This window comes from Aptenodytes patagonicus, chromosome 5, assembly GCF_965638725.1.
Source record: "Aptenodytes patagonicus chromosome 5, bAptPat1.pri.cur, whole genome shotgun sequence".
NCBI lineage: Eukaryota > Metazoa > Chordata > Aves > Sphenisciformes > Spheniscidae > Aptenodytes > Aptenodytes patagonicus.
Genome location: NC_134953.1, coordinates 5,457,872 through 5,482,072, shown reverse-complemented (window position 1 = coordinate 5,482,072; position 24,201 = coordinate 5,457,872). Strand labels below are relative to the sequence as shown.

The window sequence follows — 24,201 nt, the reverse complement described above, 5'->3', positions numbered from 1 at the left end:
GAAAAGAGTTTCCCTCAGTGTTTGCTGAACTGCTTAGTCTCCTTTTTTTCCCTTCAACTCCTGAAACAGTAATTAAAAGTGCGTTAATTGGCAATAAATAAAGTAAAATAAAGTAAAATTCCCTGAGTTGAGATTGTTTTGCCCACAACGTACAGACAACAAATTCTGGGGATTCCTGTACTACTTTTCCAGTTTTTGAGTCCTTGGGGTTTTCCTTAATCACCTTTACAGCTTTGCTTTTGAACTTTGGAAGCCTAGAAATAGATCCTTTAAAACAAACAAACAAAAAAAATCTGAAAGCTGAAATTTTTATGTGATGATGAGACTTTGGAGAGGAGAGCTGGCTTTAGGAAAAATTCCTAGTATTGCAGGAGACACGATAGAATCACCAGAGTTGGCAGCCCTGCTGTGTTGCCTCTCCTCTCAACTTCTGCAGCCTTCCCTGCTTGTGTTGGTCGTCTCCTTCACCATATTGATTTTTACAGTGTAATCTACTCGGAGCAAGCATTTTGTCTATTACGCACTTGTAATGCACCACACATGCATTACTATAGAAATAATCTAATATAAAGTGCCTGGGATTTCAAGTATCGAGCGGTTCGTAGCCAAAAAAGCATTTGGCCAAAAAAACCTGCGTTTTTGTGCTCCCTCTGCTGGATCTGGAAGAGCAGGAAATATTCACCGGCTGGAGCGTCGCCCGTTCCCCTCCTCGCTCTTCCCCGGTTCACACCCGGCAGCTCCCTTATCAGGCGCCGGTGGGTATTTGCGGGAGGGACTTGGTGCTTCCCAGTGTCCGCTCATGCAGCTGCGTCACGGGCCATGAACCGGGTATGAATGTGAAAAGGGTGGAGATTGCGCGGCATAGAGTTGTGCCGCAGCGAGGCCGTGGTTTCACACCTGGGAAGGGTGGCTGATGCTGGGTTTAAGGTGTTTCCAGTTATCTCCTCTTCCTCACCCATCTATTCTCACTTTCAGGTGTAGCCCACTACCCCCAAACTGTGCCAGTGAGAGTGTTTTGGGGATCTTCCTAGAAATAGAATGAGAGAATGGATCAGGCTTTAATAAAAAGCTGACTTTTGTTTTTAGAAACTGATTCCAGTTCAGAGCAAAACCCTGTGAAGTGTGCTGGCAGAGCTGGGGCTGGCGTGAGGGCATGGGAACAGGCTGGGGCGGCGGTGGGGGAGATGGTATAGCCCCTCAGCAGGTTGCATGGTGAAACCAGGGAGCAGACGCTGGTGGGGACAGTGCTAGTGTCCTTAGAATAAGCTTGGGCCTGATTTGCGAAAGGGGTGGATGGTCTGTAATGTGAATTCACAGAAATATTAATGGGATAGCCCTTTTAAGAGGTGCTTTATAAAACAAAGTAGGAATTGTGGTGCCAGTTTTACAGATGGGCAGAACTACAGCACAGAGGAGGGGAGCGAAGGGTTGGCTTCGTGTGTTGCAGCAGTGCAGTTTAAGCTGGTTTAAGCAGCCTCTGTTCCTACCCTCTGCCATCATGGCTGATCACTTCTGCCCTCTGCCCGCTCCCTGTGTTGTGTTGGCACAGCTGATTACGAGACAACACACTGAAGGAAATAGTTCCCCCTGATCCAGCTAACCACGGAGCTGCACAAATGCAGGATTGGAAGCAAGCGTCCAGGAGAGAGAAGTGGGAGGTAAAGTTTAAGCTGCCAAGTAAATGCTCCAGCCCCATTTGCCAAAGTCCCATCCCATCGCGCCTGGAATGGTAGCCAGCTCCTGGGGCAGACAGAACAAAAGTTTATCCTTTGGAGGAACAAACTTATTAGTTATTTATCCAACTTCTTCCAACTTCATTAAAGACCCAGTCTGCATTAGCTGAGAAAGTCATGTTAACACATACTAAATCTGAATCAATTAACATGTTTTCCCTGGCTTGTATAAGCAGAACAAAAGCACTTGGGAAAACTTCTGGATGAGAATAAATACGTTCTGGGGGAAAACGTTCACAGTTCAATGAGGCCTTAAAAGCCAGTCGTTCACCCAGGGTGCCTGTCAATACGTAACTTCTCTAAAACTGCCGTTTGTTGTGAGACAAGAAAACCAGCAGAGTTCCTGCCTGAAGCAGACGGTCACTTGGTGGCACTGTACGTGTCGGGGTGGGATGACTGTTTCTAACACATGGCTTTCAGACATGTTATTATTCTTGGTGAATTATCAGTGAACAGAATAAATATGACTGCAGCACAAATATTGAATGCGACTAACAAGTCATTGAGGTTTTTCCTCCGCATTTTTTAAGTCACCTGTTACTTTAGCATCATACGAGTTGTTACAGAAGTGTCGGCTCCCACAGCTGGTCCTTGGGGAGGAACCCGGACTGGCTGTGAATTATGTGCCTTGTTTTTTTCCCATAATACTTGCTTTTTCATGTTTGATGGAAAGTTCTTTTGCATGGAAGTTACTTGGAAGTTAGTCAAAAGAGCAGCAAAATGTAGTCATCGTGTTCCTTCCTTCGGTATTTGCTGAGTAGTATAAGGCTGTAAGGACACCTTGTCTGCCTGCTGAAACAGCATGTAACAAAATACATACTGCCTGTAAACATTCGCCTGTTTCCCTCTGCAGTCTTTCTTTAAAAAGCATTTCCTAGAAGTCACAGTGCTGTGTCAACGTAATCCATAAACTTGCTTTGTTTTGCTACAGACAGGATGGTGGCTTTGGGGGTATTTTGGTGTATTTGCTTAAGCAGAGTTTGGGGGTTGGTTTATTTTTTTTTAATGGCACTTAGCTCACAACAGTCAGCGAGTACCCTTTATAAAGAGAATAAAAGAGACTTCAGCATGACCTTTAACTGAAAAAAAAAAAAAAATTACCATTTGGTTCAGGAAATTTTGATATAAACCTCAACAGAATTTTTATTATCTTTTCCTCATCTCACTGTTACAGGCAAGAAAACCTGTAAGACTTAAACTGCTGGAATGAGTCTCAAAAGCTTGGGGGGTGGCAGAGCTGGGCTGGAACCCCGACCCAGCCTCAGGTCTGGTCCTCCAGGCTTGGTCCTGGGACTCCTAAATGCTCTTCATTCATTTCAGGGCTGTTCAGTGAGCTTCTTCAAATGCTGCCGTGTTACGCAGAATGGAATCATGATGTGTCTGTGTTTTTATTGCAGGAAAATGGGTCTTGTTATGTGAGGGCGTTGAGGAAACAGTCCCCAGCTACCGAGAGGAAGAAAGGCCGGTGGGACATACTCAGGTAGGAGAGCTTTATGGACCATCAGGCGGCAAAAACACCTGTGGGCCTTCAGTCTTTTTCCAGATGCTTCATTGTGTTTTATGCTTTAAGGGCTGATCTGGTCACTATCAAAGTTTTATTTGTTGTTTTAAGAAGCAGTCCTGTTTGGTCAATTGATTGCAACAAGAAGACACTGCAAGCAAAGCCCTCAGCATAAACATTCCTCGGGCTATCCCTGGTACAATATTGATCCTGATACAGAATACAAACAAATTACTCTTTGCATGAGCCATTGGAGATATAAAACAGAGCAATAATAAGTTCTGCTTGCTGCCAATAAATGTGCATTTATAATAAACAAAATAGAAATCCCTGAGTAGAAATGAACAGGACTTTCAATAATGTGTTCAATAGCTCATGTTGTACAGAATTAAAAAAACCCACAGAGCGGGCACTCCAGGGTTTCTGTTGCCTTCCCCCCTTAAGAAAAATAATCTTTGCAAATTTGTTCTGTTGCTGCTTTTGCTTTGTTTTGGGGTTTTTTAGATATTTTAAATATTTTATAAAGCAATAGATAATCTCATCTTTGCCTTATTTCCAGTGTAGTTCAGAGCTTCTCAAGAATTTGGTCTACATCTTAATTTTCTTGTGCACCAGCTGCCTTTCGTTACGCTGTTATGTGGGTCATCTCCACTTTCACTCCTTGTCATATCCCCGTGGCATTTCCTTATATTGGGAAGGAGCACTAAAGACATTTTCATATATTTGTAGTTGTTTTGAACGCAGCTGAAATTAGTGGGGGGAGGAGTCAGTACCCTTGTGCCCATCACCACTGAGAGTGCATGGATGATAACTGAACCCATTTCCAAAAGGAAAAAAGTTAATGATCATCAGAACGTAGATTATTTTATTTTTTTTTAATCTGCTCTACCATGCTCATATAATCCTCTTCCCCCTCATCCATATTTTCAGTGCTGCACTTTGATGAGCTACAGACAGTTGACCTGAAGGCATTTCTTGATGAACATTTCTGTCTGCTCTCAGACTTGAAAAACTCAACCTTTTCAAGAGCTGTATGGGAGAAAAATGTGTAAGACTAATATTTATAGGCTGAAAGAAAGGGGAGAAGAAAGACTAAAGTGTAAAACTTGCTTCCAGCAAAAATGCCATCCCTCTTTTACCTCTGATAATTAGAAGCATTTCTGACATGGCTACAAAAGCAAGTTAGTGGTGTGTGCCTGCCATTTGCTGTGCTTTTGTACTGCATGACTGTTTTCCTTTTTGTATGGTGATGCTTTCTTCTATTTTAAGACAAAACACAAATTTCAGCTGATACTCAACTATGACATTATGATTCATCCGTACTCCTTCATTTTAAACTATTACTTCCAAGTACTTACAAATGATTGTTTATAAAAATGGAAGGTTGTTATTTGAGTTCACATTTTTGAGTAGTTTTTCATAATGTTTAGCAAAGCTCATGTGCCTAAATCCTTTCATTAATAGTTCTAACTGAAATCATACTGGAAGACTAGAAGGAGGAGAGGTTTTAACCATGCCATAGTTTTCACCGGGAAAAGATCTTGGCTATATTAAGAAATACAATAGTACTGATTGTAACTCTAATAGGAAATTTAGAGGATATTGCAAATAGTTTTTAGTGGTGCCTTAAAGAGTATACTGTATTTTATGCCCCCTGAATGTAGGTCTAAGACTTTAGTCTTTTATTATAAAAATAACGTGTGCAGGCATAGAAATGCACCAAATAATTAAAAAAACCCAAAAACCACAAAAGCCAACAAAAACCAACCAACAACAAAACCCACCAAAAGCCACCCTGTTTTAAAACTGCGTTCCTGAAAATTTCCTGGAGACTTCCCTAGACTTGGATTCTGGTTTAAAAAAATAAAATAAAAAAATCACTTTTCTGTTCCGTGAAGAAACTTGGGAAAGAAGTTCCTTGCTGTGCCTTCAGGTCACGTGGCCTCGCTGCTGTAGAGCTGGAATGTTTGCCATGGTATTTCCGGAGGCTTCATAAACACACAGAAAGAACAGGGGGGGTTAGGAGGATTTTTTTTTTAATTATTATTTTCTCCCCACATTATCTTTTTTTTTTTTTTGGCAGCCTAAATTCATTACACTTTAGGTGTAGGTTTTTTTAGAAATTCAGAGGAATTTTTATCTGATCAGTCCAATGAATTTTAAGGCTTCATCTGTTTTTTTTAAAGAAAAAAGTTGAGACATTTGGCACTTTTTAATTGCTGAATTTGTCTAGAATTATTTCTTACTTAATGTAATACCTGGCAATCTACATATTCAGCCTAACTCTGCTATTTAGACGGTCTTAATGGTTTACTTTTGGCACGTGTCACTGTGAGTGGCATTCAGTAATCTGACTTGATAGCTGTCATCTTGCAAGCTAGAGTAATGCAAACAAAAGATGAGCACTCAAACAAGGTTACAGCGAAGAGCCATTTCCTAAGTCCTGCTGCGGCGGCGTAGAATCCCCAAGTCAAATCAGAAAAGCACAGAATTAGTTCTGGCTCCTGGGATATCAGGGTTAAGATTATGCAAACCTCTTCTTTCTAACTGTAGGAATGGCACATGCTCCTTTTGAGACTTTGCAAACACCAGCTCGAACTGGGAGGACCTCTGTGTTAGTCTGTAATGTCATGGATACGTTATGTCTTAGTGGCAAGGTGGGCTGAAGGAGACCCTGTAGTCCCTCTTATACCCCGGGCTGGCAGAGATGCATCTTCTCCTCCTCCTCTTCCCTTCCCCTTCTAGCTGAGCTGAGCTGCCTGTTGAACGAGGGCAGAGACCTGATCCTTTTTAAAAATAACCCAGCAAAAATGGGGAGGGAGGGGGAGGATGAATGGACTATTTCTAGCTTAACCGATTCCGTTTGCTACACAGTACCATAAAGCTGTCCTAATGCTACCAGGAGGGGTGGGGAGAGGGCAGTGCAAGGGGAGCTGGTAACAAGCAGCCAGAGGTAGGACCGGCTTGTTCCAACTTTGCCACTGCAAAAAATCACCCCAGCAACATGGCTGTGTATTCCATGAGGCTGCTCAGGGCATGGTCAATGGAAGGTTTCTAACCGTATCAAGATGGGCTTGTTGCTCGGTCAGATTATTAATTACATCAGAAATTACAAAAAGGCAGCATAGTTTGGCTTAGAGCTTTCCTTTAAAGTACGAAACAGTAGGGTTTTTTCCCCAGATTCAGGCCCTGAATTGGCATACCGAGGAGGAGCCTCGGTAGATCTGGAATTGAGCAAGGGTTCTGCACGTTGACAGGGCTTCCTCGCTCCTTCCTCCTCTCCCCTACCAAACTTTTCGAAGCCCATCTTTAAGTGTGATTAATTATTTAATGATACTCTCCTGGTGTGGAAGTGTAGCATCATTTACTTTATTAAAGTAAGACTTACATTTTGTTTCAATAAAATATGTAATGTCTGATTGCCACAGGTGCCATATTGTCTGACTCCTGCGGGTACCCCCTCAGACCTGTGTGCACACAGCAACACAAATGTTGGACAACAGAAGAAGGGAAAGAAGGAAGAGGAGCAAAATCATGAACTGAATAGCTGGGATGATCTTAGGGTAGAAAGAATAAGGCAAAGACACAGCAGGAAAAAAGGCTGGAGTTTTGAGGAAGGGACATTGTCCCTCCTAAAACCAGCTTTGTTGACAGAAATAGATGTAAGAAAATACGGGCATCTTCCCATCTAAAGGAAGATGGGAAGAACCAGTTGAGGTGGCTGTAGTGATAATTTTGGAAGTGCTCCCATGCTGTAGGGGTAGGCAGATGGGGTACAGCAATTGCTGTCTAGGCCACTGATGTTTGAGTCACTTCTTCTGTTTGCGTGCATTTCTGCAATTTCAAATCTGTACAGCTGAGTTGAGGCATGCTTCGAGTCTGAAGGTAGCCAGCTGAACTGGTAATGTTGCCACTGTTTTCTGGGTGCTCTGCCCCTTGTCATGTCAGTATTGGGGTGGGGACTGAGGAATGGAGTCCCTTTTTTTTCCCCCTGCTTACCTCAGTGGTTATTGGTATAAAACTCTTGGATCCTGTGACATAAAATGCATACTATGGTAATTGGTCAAAGTCTTCTGGATTGGTCTGGTCTAGAATGGTGGTACCTACTGGTCTGTAACTAGGGCAGTTAGAGGGAATGGTATGGAGCTAAGAAGTAGTCCTGAAGCTATTGGACTGCTATATGTGGGGAAAAACATACTGTTCCAACGATCAGCTTAAATATAAATGCTCTAGTACTTATAAGGTGTCTTTTGTAAAAGTAAGCCGTGATTCAAAGGCAAACCGTGTTTTAAGTTGAGCATTATCTGCTTGTGTAGGGTTTGTTTTTTTTTTTTTCCTCCCCAAATGAACATGTAGAAATTTGGAGAAATACCCAAGAAATCTTGTACAGTATAACTGAGTAAAATGTTGGTAACTTCTTACTTGAGTTGTCTTCGGTGCTGTGCTTTTTACTAAAATGCTGTAGCACCTGAAGTTTCAGGTGAAAAAGGGACACAAATCCACCTCTTTAGGTTGCGGAAATAGTGTACAAGAGCTTCCTTTTTTTGGAGATGTTCCAGTGTTTTGTCTTGTTCCTTAGCATATCTCACTGGTTTGTAGCTTCTGTGCCTTTATGAGAATGTGCAAAGAGTTTTTACAGTTAATTTTGCAGTGATAATATGTATATCTGAATAATACTTCTCAAGCCATTTGGCTTTGCCCCTTGCCATCTAAGACTTCCCAAGCCTTTATAAGGAAACTTTGTTTAGGCAGGCCAACAGGAATCATGGTTGAAACTTGTTCTCAAAAGCTCCGTGTTCTTAATTGCCCTTGACAGTGGTTGGAAAAGATGTCACTTCAACATAGTGAAAAGCAACCAAAATAAATTATAATTTTAATGAAGGATTCTCTATCTGGATGAATTGATACTGGCAGGACAGTATTGGTTAAAAATAGAAGATCCTTCTGCAGACACATTGCAGTTTATCCTGGTTTTATTTTGTCTAAACAAAAAGCAATGTACACATACCGACTGTAGACAGGCCTCTTAGTCTGAGGTACTTCCTTTGGCAGATGGCTTCTGATTTTTTTATTTTATTTATTTTTTTTAAAGTAAGTATTGCTTTGAAGGGAGACCAAATAGAATCAGTATTCAAGTATTCTGTTTATCATGTGACTGCATGGGAGATTGCTGTATCCTGTACTAAACCTATTTTATGGTGATAGGGACAAGATTCTTATGGCCTTATAAAGGATGCTAGCTTACATTCCTCTGTGCAAAGAAGTATTTCCAAAAGAAATAATATGCTGATTGAATATTTATTTTTGTTCAATACAAAAGTATTTGTAGCTAACTGGCAAATATTTTACTTCTCTACCCTCCCTTTTCCCCTTAATCTTGTTTATCTCCTCAGTGTTTTCTTCCAACTATTAGAAATGTGTTTTGCTAGGGTATTTTAGATCAGCAGCTTTACAAGCCAAGAATTTGTATCTTTTCACTGAAAGCGTGTGTAAGGAAAGGGACTGAATGGTTAATTTGACTTGTATAGCTTACGCATGTGTATTGTATATATTAGACATATTTTAGATATATTAGATGTGTGTGTAAGTTGAGATCTTGTTTCAGAACAGTCTGTTAACGGTTGACGATTATATATAATATATGTATTTTTGACAAATTTTAAATACGGTTAAATTAATCTGCAATAATAATACTGTTGTGGCTTTTTAAATGTGTTTCATATCGAATAGTATTTAACTAAATTCCTCTATTTAATCTTACTGAAGTTAGAAAATTCAAGGGACAGCTGTTTTTTCACACATTTCATTAGGCCCTGATATTTCTGATAGCATAGCTTTCTTTTTCAGGCCTTCAAGTCGGAAAAGAGAAAGAGAAATTTATTTCCTTCTCAAGACAAAAGAACAATGCAAGTGTAATCTCAGCTCTCAGTTTTTCTTTTGTCTATGGCTAAGTCCATCTCTTAACCCGGTGTGATTAATCTGGTTTGATTTGTTCATGTTTTTAGAAGTTTATGAAAGGACAGGGAAAAAAATTCCTTTGAAGCACTTATCAGTGATTCAAGTGCTGCCTTGAATCATAAAGATATGTATGATTGAGATCTGTGTATGATTGAGATCTGTGTTATCAGAGCGCGGGAAATACTGCGTGAAATGCCAGCAGGTGTATAGCCCCAACTGATGATCAGGGCCAAGTATTTAAACTAGTTGTACTCTGCTGAGAACGTATAGTCTGCACCACAGTTCAAACTAAGGCTTTTCAAAGAAAAGATTTTGAGCTAACAAATCATGGAACCTCTGTATACGTGAAGTAATCTAAAATCTCACAAGTGAAAAATAAACCTAATAGAGCTGCAGAATGTGAATATGCGGAGGAGCATGTCTGCAACGCCACGTGGGGTCCCTTCTCTTACTTGCTTATACCCATCCCATCCAGCCGAAAGCTCGAACAACTGAAAACTAAAAATAACTGCTTTACAAATAGAGTGGGAGGAAGAAGAAAACAGGCATGAACACCACCTTTCAAAGATACTAAGTGTTTGCCGCAGCAACAGTCTGGTGGTAGAGAGCTCAACGAGGTAATTACATGTTGAATAAGGTGTTTCCTTTTGTTGCCTTTGGATGGGGCACTTCTTTAATGGCATTTTCTCTTGCTCATGTGCTCTCTTACTGGGTGGGCAGAAGCTCACTAACTTCTGTAGGCTGGTTTCTGTTTAATATAGTTTAGCAATGACCATTTTATTACTGTCCTTTTAAATGTAAACACTCCCAGTCTCTTCAGGCGCTCTTCTTGCAACATGCCTTTTTTCCCCCCTCCCTGATGATTTGCATTGCTGCCCTTTGATTTTTTTTTTTTTTGTCATTCTGCTCTGAATCCGTAAGTTTCTCTTACAAACTATTGCCAACCACCAAATTATCACTGCTCCTTTAATATAAACTATGGCATCAGAGGAACGCTGTTTTCTCAGGTCCCAGTTTGATAACAGATTTCCTTCTCTGAGCACATTCCTCTTTTGCACTGTTGAAACATCTGCCAAATGGAGTGGATTCTTCATTGGTTGGTGGAATGGATGCCTGTCTGCGCAGAGTGTCCATTTAACATCTACCGTATGGTAGTATGGGGTTTTTTGGTCATTATTGCCCTGGACCTGATAGAAGCTGAGAAGCTAGAGTGCTCTTTATCGGTTCATAGAGTCTTGCAGTGCTTTGTCCTGCCCTTCCCTCACACCTTTGGCATTTCTGGTGCCTGTCTCCTACCTGGTGCCTAACACCTACCTGCCTGGTGCCTTTTTTTGTCATACTGCCTCTGAAGTTCTCACCTGGAGACCCCCGTTCCCTCCATCTGCTCGCAGCCCTCAGGTCCTGTTGGTCTGCAGTCAGAGCGTTTTGGGAGTTCATGTAGAGGGCAACAGTCCTTGCAGTAGAGGGGTATACGCTGAGAGAACATGTACCTGCACCGTATCTCGTGGGCAGACATGAGCTTGATCTGCTCATCTTCAGCTGGCCGCATTCTGTGTGGAGCCAAACCAGAAGCCCCATATCCATCGTTAGCATTGTGTTGAGCTTGAGCTAATAAGCTCGGTCTCTTGGCAGGATGTGTTAGATCAGGCTTACTGCTGTGCTAATTGTGCTTACACAGCTTCCAGTTTGGAGCTGGCTCATTTACAGCTGGCTTGGATGGTGGCCAAGAAGGCTCGCCTCTGCCTGCAGTATGCCATGTAGACATACACACATCCAGCACTTGAATGTGTCTGTCAATAGCAGGAAATTATTTTCGGAGGGAGGGGAAAATCTTTGGCCTGGCTGCTAAGTGTAAACAAGGACAATATTAATGAATGAGGAAGTAGGTAACAGTTTTAATAAGGAGAAGGATTGATTATTCCAAATGTAGACTCGCTACCACAAGTTGTTTTCAGCCCCTATATTTGGCCCCATCTTGTTCCTCATTTACCACTGTTTTTGTTTTGGGTTTTTTTTGTTGTTGTTTCCACAATATTTCTTGGGAAAGTTTCCTACATTTAAGAAACTTCATTGTAGAATTAAGTAGCCTGGTATTTTAACTGGGAAACAGAAACTAATCTAAACACAAGGTTAAAAATGGGCAAAATTTCAGAGGGGAGAAATTTGCCTTTACGATTAGCCCATCCTCTGTTTTTTGTCTTCCCTTACTTCATATGTTAGCAGATTTGTTTGTACATTGGTTATAATATAGTGTCAGGGATCTGCCCATCTTAGTGTTGAAGTGCTATAGTGACCTAACGGTGCAAAATACTCATTAGTACAGGAATTGTATAGGAAGAAGAAACCCAGGGCTGTAAAAAGCTGAAGTTTGTTTATTTAGGTTTGGAAAACTAGAGCTCAGAATGACTTGAAAGCCACATCCTCAGCTGGCATAGATTGGTTTCATCAGTTACCAATGGTTATGTTATTTACTTCAGAAAGAATTTGTCCCCTCAAATATTAAGAAATCTTCTGTCTGTGGAGGAGTGTGGTGGTGGACGGGAACATATGAGTGTGTATGTATATAACTATAAAGAAAACCAGACTAGTCTCTTCTTTTATTGTGAAATAATAAAATGATTGATCAGCCACATCACTATGAGCTTTCTTAATATTTGAGCCTCTTTTTCTCAAATTATTTTCTTGGTCACAAACATCCATGCATCGCTGCATTAGTTTGCTTGACAGTTTAGAGGCCACTTCTCTGTTTTAGCAAGCCTCAAAGAGACAGTACCAACCTTTTAGTTCTAAAATCACTGTTATTAAAACAACCAGGGGAATGTATCTCTGCAAAGGCAGGGTTGAATAGTGATTTAGCTCCCAGAATTAATTTGAAATTTCAGCAGCACTAAGTAATATTTTAGTGGCATATAATCTTACACATTACATATTAAGTCTGCAGACTGCACTGTCAGTGGAAGCACCTGCAGTATTTAAATGACGCTGTACCACCGTGGTATTATATGCAGGTCATTAGAGGGCATTTTACAGGATTGAAGTTATCTGGCAGAATGTCAAGGGTGAATCGTATAATCTCTGTCTCGTTGCCTCTCCAAATATGTAGATTAGGGGTTTAAAAAAAACCAATTACACCTAACTCGCCAGCGTTCCTTCTCTGTCTCAGCCCACTACATCACCTGTGCACCGCTTGCACTGTCAATAAATGCCAAGAGCATAACCCAAGGAAAAGGGGAGTCATAGATACAGATGGCTCAAATGGCTGATGATGTAAGTGGAGAAAACAGTGTACTGAGGGTTGGGTTTTTTTTCCTGTGTGAATCAGAGCAATTGATAGATAAGCATAAACCCAAGCGTTTGGCTTTTCTGGCAGGTGTCAGTGGGTGTCCAGAATGATGGAAAATGCGGAGCCCCAAGATGAGCGTTTTCCAGAGCAGATCCCCAACGCTAACCTTCTGAAGAGGCAGGGGCACTCTTGCAGTTGAACGTACCAAGGGAGATGGACACTTCTCTCCCCTTTGTGCCTTAGAAATTCCTTCTGAATTCGTGTGTATGGCCCATCATAACAATTTTGATACCTCTTTTCAAATGTACTCCTCATTCAGACAGCTCTGGTTGAATTTAGAGACAGATATTAGGCTGTGAAAAGCATGTGTTCTCAGCAGCTTATTGCTGCCTCTGGCAGAAGTTACTGCTGTTCAGATCTGCTAGCTAGATAGTTCATGTGATTATTCCGTGCACCATCAGAGACAAACTGAGCTGGGTTAGTTTAAACATGTAAATAGGAGCTTTGGATCATTCCTTCTGCAAGAAACAGATAATCATCACAGAAGTAGCCTAGCTGGCTGACAGGCAGTAAATTTCACCACGTGAGTCTTCCCTTGTCTTTCTTGCACTGAGTTTTAACTACAGCTTTTGGGGTGATGTGAACACTTGCAAAAAATAAAAACAGTAATAATTTTTAAAAAAGGATCAGTTAAGGCAAGTGAAGTTGAAGTGATGTCTACCTTTCAGTGGTGAGAATGGCAATGGTCACGTGCTGGTTGGTCAGGGGTTGATAAACTTTTCAACCAGCAGAGAGGCCATCATGTGAATAGGACACATGGCTGTGCCCTTTCTGTGCTCAAAGTGGTTGAGGGGGGAACCCCAACAGTTTGCTTATTTGAAGAGTTCGTTTTCCTCTAGCCTAGAATATGGGCCAAGTTCCCATATGGTAATTCCTGTTTTCTTCTTGCCGCACTCCATGTGATGGGAAATTCTTAGAAGAGTCTCAGGGGCAAGAGGTGTGTTTGGCTGCTGCATACCAGTGCTCGAAAAGAGTGCTGAGGGTACTGGAAATTACTTTTACAGGTCATCTTTCCAAAAATAGCCTTAACTTCTTATTGGGCAATGGTGCAAGACTCATATTTGTAGAGAAGCATTGGCTATGCGAATGGGAGAATTGCCTTACTTCACAGATCTGCTGCTGTAGGAGGTTGTGGAGGCGGATCAGCAGGTTAAACACAGCTATGGACAACAGGTCCATGAACAGACACCAAAGGGAGCATATGTTCCCACTAACATCTGACTGTGGATGTTGGGGAGTAAAGGCAATAAACTACAGATAATGGCTGGGCTCACGTACCCTGTCTACGTAGTATCTTCTGCTGTCATCCTTGGAGACAGCATACCGAGCTAGAGGGACGACTGGATTAACCCAGTATGGCATGTCTTCTGTTCCTACTGCATTCAAGTATATAACAATACTTAAAATATTATTCACACTGTATTTTAAGTTACATCAAGAACAGCAGAGGTGTAGGGTATTCATCGTCTTCTACTTTTTTTATATGAGAAAAGACTAAACTTTTACGTTAATATTTTTGTGGGATTTATATAGCCTACTTTCATAGAGGATAAAGTTTGAGTTTAGATTTTGAAGACTGCGCTTTCTTGATCTTATTTTTTAAAATGTACAGCAGGATGCCAGTTCTGCCCCACCATTCCTGTTGGATGTTTTTTTCAAGTTAAAGGCAGTAGGCTTTCCTGAAAAACGTCCGTAGACAAAGAACTCTCCGGAGTGGGTCTCTACTCATCTGTGCAGTTAGCAATTACTCCTATGAGCTGTCATTTTAAAGTAAAAATAGAAAATGTAAAATATTGATTATATATGCAAGTACAAGAAATGTACATCTGTATACTAGCTCTCCAGAAGCTTGTAGATAAAAATAGATTTAAATCACATTTTTCCTTCTAATGTGGCACAACAAGTAATAGTTTTGCTCTTGAGGAAGTATGTATGAACCCATAAGGCTATGAGCTTGTGGAGAGTGCTTTATTCCAGCTATATCGTTAAACGACGTAACGCTGGAAATCTTCTGGCACTCCTTTTCCTAAATAAGAGACGTGCTTGTTATCGTGGCACATATCGTGAGCAATGCCATGAAGTTCAGGATGGGAGAGGTCTTTGTTGTTTATCAAATGCATACTGTATTCCAGGTATTTACTGTAGTTTATACACACTAGAAATAAACAGTGGCCTGGCACTTAACGTTACCATGCCACTTGTACTGCCTTTTCAATGTACTTGCTGAGGCTGCAATACTTTTTTGCACCGAGGTTTAGATAATTCAGCATCTGCCTTTCTCAACTGAAATAATCGTGCTGCTCTCACTGGTGGTACGCAGCTAAAGCCTGTTTTCCTCCCGGCTTATTGAAGGCAAACATCTGGAGTACAGGCTTCACTATCCTTGGCCATTGCATCCATTGTGAGTTTCTGGTTGCAATCAGTTTGAACCATTGCCAGCTATGGTTTTGGTCCAGAAACTTGGCAAACCAACTTGTGCCTCTAGCTTCTTGTAAGGACTGGTCAGGGAGATACGAAGACGGTAGGACAATCCACATTGTCTTATGAGATGATACGTATATAATAAGCTCTGAATAATTACACAATAAAGTAATCATCCAGCAAATTATTATGTTCCTCAGTAGGGAACCTCAATAATAGGTCTGGCATAAATAGAACTTTTCTTTTAATAGCCATTGTCAAAGGGCTTTAAGTGTTAGCAGTGTTTATCTGAAGTTGAACTGATACCAAGTTCACTTTCCAGTTCTTTGTAGAATGAAAATTCTTTGTTCAGAATGAACCTTAATGATGAATTGAAGGCATTTTAGAAATAGGGTCTGCTGTGGAGTTTAATTTCAAAGTTTATTCCCTTCCTCCACAGTGTGGTGCAGGATTGTAGACATTAGTTTCAAATTATGCCTTATTAAAGATTCTGAGTAACCAGTAACTACTCTGGTTCTTAACCTGAGAACATCACAGGTTCATACACGAAACCAGGGAACTGACCAAATTGGCTCGTTTTGTTGTATGAAGGTAGCTGGACTTCTGCAAACAGTTTAGTGGTTTGGATTCAGTTTTGATATTGGTCAAGAATATACCTGTGACAACATCCAGCATTTTTGGGAAGGTTTTGCCTTCGTCTTCTGTAGCTGGTAAATTTATTTCTTTGGATATAAATACATGTAAAACCGATTTACTACCTGTAACATAAATGCACTATGCAAGCTGTCAGAATTGTAGTATCTGTAGATGTAATGTTCTCTGATGGAGATGCTGTACTTTGCGGTATGTCTGCTTTCTTACTTTGCAAGCTTGCAGTTGATTTTTTTTTTTGGCAACATGCGTGCACACATACACGCACAAAGTGCATTATCAGCCTGAAGCTTCAGGCTAAATGTGTGAGCCCAGGTGTCCTATTTCTAATATGCCCTTTGCATGAAATGTGAAAGAATTCCTCAAGTGTAGAAACTGTACGTATGTTTATGAAACGTGAAGTACAGGCACAGTCTGTGTGATTTTTCAAGCGTCTTACGAAAATGTGCGTGTGGTAAGGCCATGCTATCTTCAAAACAAGCTTTTCATGTTCTTGAACTTTAGACTTTGCAATCTCTAAAACTGGAGTGAATGACAGAATATTTTAAATACCTCTGTATGTGTTTATATTTAGTAGGTGTAAAACCACTTAAACAGAGCTAACTTACCGCAAAGGAGAAACATCTGTTGAATTAATTTTCATGAAGTGGATGGTTCTCTTAAGTTTCTGTGTTGTGAAGCGGTGGCCTCCCAGCCAAGAGGGGAAGAAACATACGGGTATGGCGATCTGTTAAGTAAATGAAACAATTGAATCATGGGTAAATAAATATGAGTGACAAAGAGATAGTAGAGGGGGAGCAAAAAGCGCTCATACATAAAGAACAGTGGACGGTGCCTACCTGTCCATTATGGTCCCAAACCCCTAGAAGAATCAAAGGTTTCATTCTTACTGGAGAGGCTGAAAGAAGGTTGAGTTCAAAAATAGCTTTGGGTCAAAAAGGAGGGAGGAGAGGGAGATAGTATAGTTACTGAGATGAGTAACTTCAGATAACGTTTGAGTGTCTGAGACATCATTGAGAGAACTGCTGCTTTGGAAGAGGCCTGCCTTAGCTTATGTTTTCAGAATAGAGCCACATGAAATCAATACCTGAAATAGGCTGCTCCAGGTGCAGGTTGTCATTATACCCTATTTACCAGTCTCTGTTGATCCTCTTTTTCCATGTGTGTGATGCTGGGACTTCTGAGGCCACGTGCCTGGGTTGTCTTGTGGCAATAAGCCAAGCCGTTCTATAAATCCTTCCTAATGAAATATGGAGGAAAAACCCTGCTCTGTTCCTTAACTGGTTAAGACTTTTCGGAGGACAGTGAAGGCTCTTGTGTAATTTAACCCTTGTACCTGTCCTCAACTGTGTCCTCACTGACAAAGCTATAAATTGGCATGAATGCCAAACGTACTCTCTAATCCTGATCACCACTGTATCACCTTGAGCCATGACTGAACTTTTTTTTGTAATGCATGGATACAAGAGATGTCAAGTCAAACTGTACAGAAAACTGAAGTCAAGACAAGTTCTTCTAATAGAAAAAGTTGTTTTGACTAAAACGTTTGGTTTGGAAATATGGCTATATCAGTATTACTGCAAATATTTACAGGTTTCTCTGAACCTTACCAATTTCCTTGCTCTAGGAATAAAGGCTGAGTAAGAGCCTGGGTAACTTGGAAGAAATGCATATCCTAGAGGGTAAGTATCAGTGTGACAGCTCTTGGGACTAGATGTTATGTAAGGTTTTTGTTTGGGGTTTTGGTTTTTTTTTTTGGATAAAACATGACTGGCTGTTGTGGTTTAACCTCAGTCGGTAACTGAGCACCACACAGCTGCTCGCTCACTCCTTCCCCGCCCCCCGTGGGATGGGGAGAGAATCGGAAGAGTAGAAGTGAGGAAAAACTCGTGGGTTGAGATAAAAACAGTTTAATAATTGAAATAAAATAATAACAACAATAATAATAATAATAATGTAATAATAATACACAAAGCAAGTGATGCACAGTGCAACTGCTCACCACCTGCCGACCGCTGCCCATCCCATCCCCGAGCAGCGGCCCCCCCGGCCAGCTTTCCCCAGTTTATGTACTGAGCATGATGGCACATGGTATGGAATGTCCCTTTGGCCAGTTGGGGTCAGCTGTCCTGGCTGTGCCCCCTCCCAGCTTCTTGTGCACCTGCAGCCTGCTCAGTCGGTAGAGCACGGGAAGCTGAAAAGTCCTTGCCTAGTGTAAGCACTGCTCAGCAACAACTAAAACATCGGTGTGTTATCAACATTGTTCTCATCCTAAATCCAAAACACAGCACTGTACCAGCTACTAGGAAGGAAATTAACTCTATCCCTGCCGAAACCAGGACACGGGCTAGGAAACATCTATTTCCAGCTGTGTCTTACTATTATACTGTTCAACTCTGATCTCTAAAGCCCTTAGTGGGAGTAAAAGAGTAATTTGACTTCTGTGCTGTTATTTTTGGCTCCCTTAGCTCTGCCTGCCAGAAAGAGTGCTAGTGCAGTGGCACCAAATCTAGTTGGAGGCCAGTAACTAGCAGTGTACCCCAGGGTTCAATGCTGGCTCTAATACTGTTCAGCATCTCCATTACTGATCTGGATGACGGAGCAGAGTGTACCCTCAGCAAGCTTAGAGATGACACAAAACGGGGAGGAGTGGCTGATAAAATACCAGAGGGTTGTGCTGCCATCCAGAAGGACCTGGACAGGCTGGAGAAATGGGCTGACAGGAACCTGATGAAGTTCAACAAAGGGAAAAGCAAAGTCTTTCACCTGGGGAGAGGAACAGCCCCAGGCACCAGTATTTGCTGGGGGCCACCCAGCTGGAAAGCAGCTTTGCAGAAAAGGACCTGGGGGTCCTGGTAGATACCAAGTGGAACACGAGCCAGCAATGTGCTGGCTCCAAAGAAGGCTAACGGTACTCCAGACTGCATCAGGCAGAGCATCGTCAGCAGGTCGCGGGAGGTGATCCTGCCCCTCTGCTCAGCCCTGGTGAGGCCACACTCGGAGTGCCGTGTCCAGCACCGGGCTCCTCAGTACAAGTGAGACATGGACGTACTGGAGAGAGTCCAACAAAGGGCCACAAAGATGATGAAGGGACTGGAGCACCTCACATATGAGGAAAGGCTGAGAGAGCTGGGACTGATCAGCCTGGAGAAGAGAAGGCTCAGGTGGGATCTCATCGATGTATATAAATACCTGAAGGGAGGGTGCAAAGAAGACGAAGCCAGGCTCTGTGCAGTGGTGCCCACTGACAGGACAAGAGGCAATGGGCACAAACCTCAACCATTTTGTGATTCTGTAACTCTGGCCATGTTTTCAGTGAGGTGGTTTCTCATGCACCAGGACGTAGACTGAGGTAAACAACTGATTTTTGTGTTAGCTAGGTATGGTTTTTAGTGAGCTTGGACTCGGTAATTTCAAAGATTACCACAGAATGGAGTCGGAGGGAAACTGCATGGTGAGCATCATGAGGCCAGTACCTTTGCTGTGAGATAAGGTAGCCTTGTAGGTAGTGTGGCCTGAAGAGTGGGGACTGGGAGGTAAGTTGTGAAGCATTTGTAGCAGCACAAATGGCTTAATGTTGCTGAGAGTCCTTTCCTATATGCATTAAAAATAGAAGTGGTGGTGTGCTTAATCTCAGACATATGTACAAGTGTTTTGACTAGATACTCTCTAGAATTAGAAACAAGGTAGGATCTAATATGCCAAGGAGGAAGGGTTTATTTAATTTTTTTAGAAAACTTTTTAACAGGTTGAGTCCCTGATAATCTTAGCAGCAGATACCTGTGGTTAAATTTTGAGGAAGTAAGTGTCTTCTGCAGGTGTCTCAATATTTTAACTATAGTTTTCAAAAAAAATAAAAAAAAAGAGTGAGGCGTAATGCTATCGAATGAGATACAAGAGTCTGAAAACCCCCACTCAATAAACTGATACGTTCTTCAGGAAATTGATGATATATCAAAAGCTGTTTCTTCAGATAGCCATCGCTGGCTTTGCTTCCCAAAATGAATGTGAAATTCAAACACTGAGAGAAGGCTGTGTCTGCTTATAATGGTGCTGGTTTTGTAGACAGAGTTCTGGGCTTATCTTGAAAGGGATTCTGACACACAACAAAACCGATGAAAACTGTTTCAGCCAGCAGTACTTTCTTCTGACCTGAAGCGTTTCTTGGTTTATGTGTATGAGATTAATTCAAAAGTGATTTGATTTTTTTTTTCTTTTTTAAATGACCAAACATACTGGATGAAAACAGGTCCTGCAATTAAAAGATAAGATATGTATTTAAACTGAAGCATATTCTCCCAAACAGGAATAAAACTATGAATGCATGTCTTTCTATTAAATCTTTGTGTACAGGGCATAGAAGGCTACATCTGTGGTGGTGGCAGCGTTTTTTTCTTTTAGACTAGCTGAATGTTTTCTTCAATTATTCTGTTTTGTGGCTAATCTGGAAGTCTGCCACCACTGTGAAAATGAAGCGGTGTCCACTGGACCAACCGGTGTCTTGCATGTAAGTCTGTTGGTAGAAGGAACAGCAAGATGTGCGTGACCCATTTAGGGTTTGTGTATAATAGATTGTCTCTCTTGAAAATGAGCATTCATAGGTTACTTCTGTTAAACTAAAAGTTACTGTTGTGAAGGGTGCTCTTCATTCACAGGAACGCTTGCGGACGGAGGCCTGTTGCTGTCCCATTCGGTGGGGCACTGGAGCCCCAGAGGTCAGCTGTGGGCACAGAGCTGCTGAACCTGGGAGATCCACCAGGAAATGTGAAAGCTTTGGGGTGAAGTTCAGGTTTTGAGATGTGGGTAGATGTTGTTTGGTCAGTCAGTGTATTTGTGTTTGTCAGCCCTGTTGGGACACTCTTTATATTTAGTGTGGTGAGTAGCATAAATGGGCATTGCTTGCCTGCACTGAGCTACTGCTTAGGTGACCAAATGCGTAAGTGAGCTGATTTTTGCACTGAGCGTTTTTTTTCCACAAATTGGCATAATTCTCGCTAGTTACACTTTCATATCTATCTAATAAAATGAGTTTTCTTTAGTGTTTGCACATGATGTCTTGGAGTCATTAATTATTTATCTTCATGACTGCATGTGTGTGAGAAGGGATTTGGTTATCCCTGTTTTACAGGAGACAGACGGGGCATGAATTGACTTGTAGACTGTGCCTGCGCTATCGTAGAGTGCTCCGTAGAATGACTCTGTCTTAAAGCTTTTCGAAAGCTGCAAGGAAGGGTGTTTCTCATTACGCTATGCTTTATTTTTAGAGGATTCAAGAGCAAACTGCTGCAATCACTGGACTGGAAGGAATATTGCCTTTGCTCGCTTTTTGTTTAATCTCTAAAAGTCCTTATCAAAAATTGTTAGTGTTTCAAAGTCTCATAATGGTTTAAGAGTCTTGTGTCTACTGAAGGAAGCCCAAACCAGCTCAATTGTTTCTTTTGAGGGCAAGGTGCAGCGTGCTGTTTGTGCAGCCAGCCTTGGCAATGCCTTCCCCTCCCCAACTTCTTTGTCCCCCTTCTCCCCTTCCCCCGCCTCCCCAATTATTTTTCCAGAGACCTTGGCTTGCTGCTTCTGGGGCAGCAGCAGCAGCTGCTAGTGCTGTCCTGTAATTCTTCCATCTCGGTCACAGGGGACTGGAAGGGAAAAGACGGTCTGTCTCAGCTGCAGTCCACCAGCTGCTGCTACAATCTATAATGCGTAAATTTGCAAAATACAGCTTTTAATTTTGCTTTGCAGTCAGAATGAAAAACTAGAGTGCACCACCGCTGCCATCATTGATTGATTAATAGAAATTTATGCTCCCTGCTCCCTGGTTCAGACTTGGACAAAAAGTACTTGGAAGTGGCTAAAAATAAAAGGTAAGAATTCTGACAGACTTTTACACCGGCGGAGTAATTAACAATACAATGTTGTGTATGTATGCTTGAGAATATGCTCTAGATAAAAGCTGTTGAGTAACACAAAAATATTTAACTAAATTAGAGTATAAAATTCTGCTTGGTGTCATCATACTTTCTGAAGTACATGGATAAGCAGGGCTTCTTTGTTATGGTGTCAGTGAATGAGGGAGTTCCGCAGATTCTAGCATAAGTAGTTTTCCGGAAAATGTATATTGAAACATATTTTTGGTTTTGAGGCTTTTTTTGAGGGAGAGAGAAGGGAGGATGAAGGAGAATAGGCAGCGTAGTTACTGTTCTTTTCTCTGTTGGCTGTGAAGTTGGAGTAGCAACAGTACTGCTTGTTTTGTGTCCAGTCATACACCTCGAGTAAGGAAATAGCACATAGAAAAGGTAAGCAATCTCCAAACTGCCATTAGAAATTAATTTGTAACCTCTTCAGTGGGTATTTATGAATGACGAATCTTTTTGTTGGACCATTCAAGAAGAACCAGCCAAAACATGGCCGGAATTTGTGAAAGAACTTGTTTGCACTGAACGGTTTGACTCAGTGGGTAGTTCAGAAGACTTGAACTATAAAACACTATTCATCCATAAAAATAATTCACGTGGTTGTGGCACCCATTGTTGGCCAAAGAAAGACTGTTGTGTGTGTAGCTGAGAGAACTAATTTCATCACAAGTCAATTTTGCAGCTGATGACCCTAGAGATCCCGTTGCCCTCTTTGTTTTTCTTCAAACACTCTGAAGTCCTTTGTCGTGAAGTTGCATGGGAACCGTAGCGCATGAAGGCTAGCACAGAAACCCTTGTATGCCAAGTCGTTATGGGGACCATGAGATGGTCTGCGTCCAGGCTTCCTTGCTGGTGGAAGAGCTCGTGGCAGCTGGCTGTCTGCTATCCTCAGTTGGTTTCACTGGGGGCAAGGGACTTGGGAGAAGCCAGCTGCCGTGTTGGCATGCCTGCTAGGGTTGTGAACGAGGGACGGTAGCGATGGTGTCAGTTGTGGACTGCTGCCCTCCAGCACGTGCTACGGAGTAAATCTAAATGCGGAGCAATCACAGATCTCATTTTGACAATGTGTCCACATTTTAACTCTTCTGCTGAACATCTGTGAGTATACTAGTGTGCAAGTTGTATTCTAATTAGTAGCAAAAAAGTACACTGGGTCCAAACCAAAGCTTCAGATGCAAATTTTTCTGGATTTGGGAGAGAGGAGATCTAGACCTTACCTTTGTGGAACAAGCTAACTCTACCAGTAAAGGCACAATGTAATCTAGTACCCATCCCCAGAATCGCCAGTCCTCATTTCTGTACATCTTACGTGATACTAATGTCAGCAATCTTAAGTGAAAGCATAAGCAAACCCTAATCTCACAAGACATACTACTTTCAATAAATACATTGTACAGACATGCTGGCAGAACTAAACTAAATCTAGATGTGTCTTCGGGACTCCAAAGAAAAATAATTTAAAATAGTTTAAAGAATCCACAAATCATGCTGCATGCACACGTGTGCACATATTAAATTTGTTGGAATTTTTCAGCATGTGAAAAATACAGCCCTGAGCATATACCACGTGTTCCAGCTCCAGGGCAACTATAGTAAGAAGAAATTATATAGTGACCCATTATTCAGGCACCTGGGAAGGAAGACGAGTGTTTTGCCCTGAAGTCCTTCCTGGTTGTTGTTTTTTGTGTTTTTTTTTTTTTTTTAAATAAACATGGTATGCTCAAATATTTATAGAAAAGCGGTGTTCAGTGGTCTCACTTAACTGGGCAGAGAAGTAAAATTTGGCGAAGCACACACACTTCGTGTAGTTCGAATGCAGTGTTTTGGGTATGCTACCCACCCGCTTGCAGGGAGAGGATAGAAATTAGACAACAGAGGCCATTCACAAGTAAACCAGCAGAATTCTTGGAAATACTACTTTAGCCAAACTTTACAGTATTGCATGTTACTAGTCTCTCAAAGAATCAGAAATTAACTGTTGAAAACAATTTGAGCTTTAGACCTTAAAAGAAAGACTGCTAGAGTATGTTTTAAAACTTTAGTGGTAGCAAACCAGATTGAAGCTTGCTAACTTCTGACTAGGTGGCAACAAAGGCCTCTAGGACTTGCAGTAAAGTCGCTGAGAAAGCAAGCTCCCTTTTCCAATATGTATTTTCATTTGCTTTCCTATTGCGGTAAAGGCATCTACCTTCTGCCAGTGTTTTCTGAGCTACGCACTGAATTCTTTTGAAGATTACAAATTAGTTTTTTCTTGACTTTTCCTTCCCTTCAAAATTAATATCTTTATTTTAACATTTGGCCAGTCAAACTCCCAAGCACAGCTTCTTCCGTACAAAGATGGTTATCTTGGCACTACAAACAAGACCCTTACTAGATACTTACACAGGCTGTTTTCTATCCATCCATTCTGCAAGGACTGATTTTTTTTTTTAATGAAAAGAACAGCATTAAATTCTCACCGAGAACCAACCTTTCCTCATTTCTTCCCCTGTGGGGATTTGATCAGTCTCTGCAGCTTCCTGCTTAGACATTGTATGCAGGGAATACCACACTGGGGGCAAAGCTAACCTGGGAACAATTGTGAAGGGGCGGTTTTGAGGGAATGCTCTGAAATTTTCCAGCAGTTAGAAGGTGGCCCTTACTGTTGTATCCTGTCTATGAAACTTTGGCTATGTGGTAAGCCCA

General features: G+C 41.6%; 1 protein-coding gene across 10 annotated transcripts in view; it reads left to right on the top strand.

Annotated features, from left to right (window-relative positions):
- ZMIZ1 (zinc finger MIZ-type containing 1) overlaps positions 1-24,201 on the top strand; it is a 364,718-nt gene that overhangs the window by 123,439 nt on the left and 217,078 nt on the right. For 9 of the 10 annotated variants that reach the window (XM_076338397.1, XM_076338398.1, XM_076338399.1 and 6 more), the window contains one exon: positions 3,131-3,213. The gene's annotated coding sequence lies outside the window, so the exon portion shown is untranslated. Of the gene's footprint in view, positions 1-3,130; positions 3,214-21,343; positions 21,466-24,201 lie in introns of all 10 variants that reach the window. The other variant, XM_076338396.1, reaches the window with a different exon arrangement.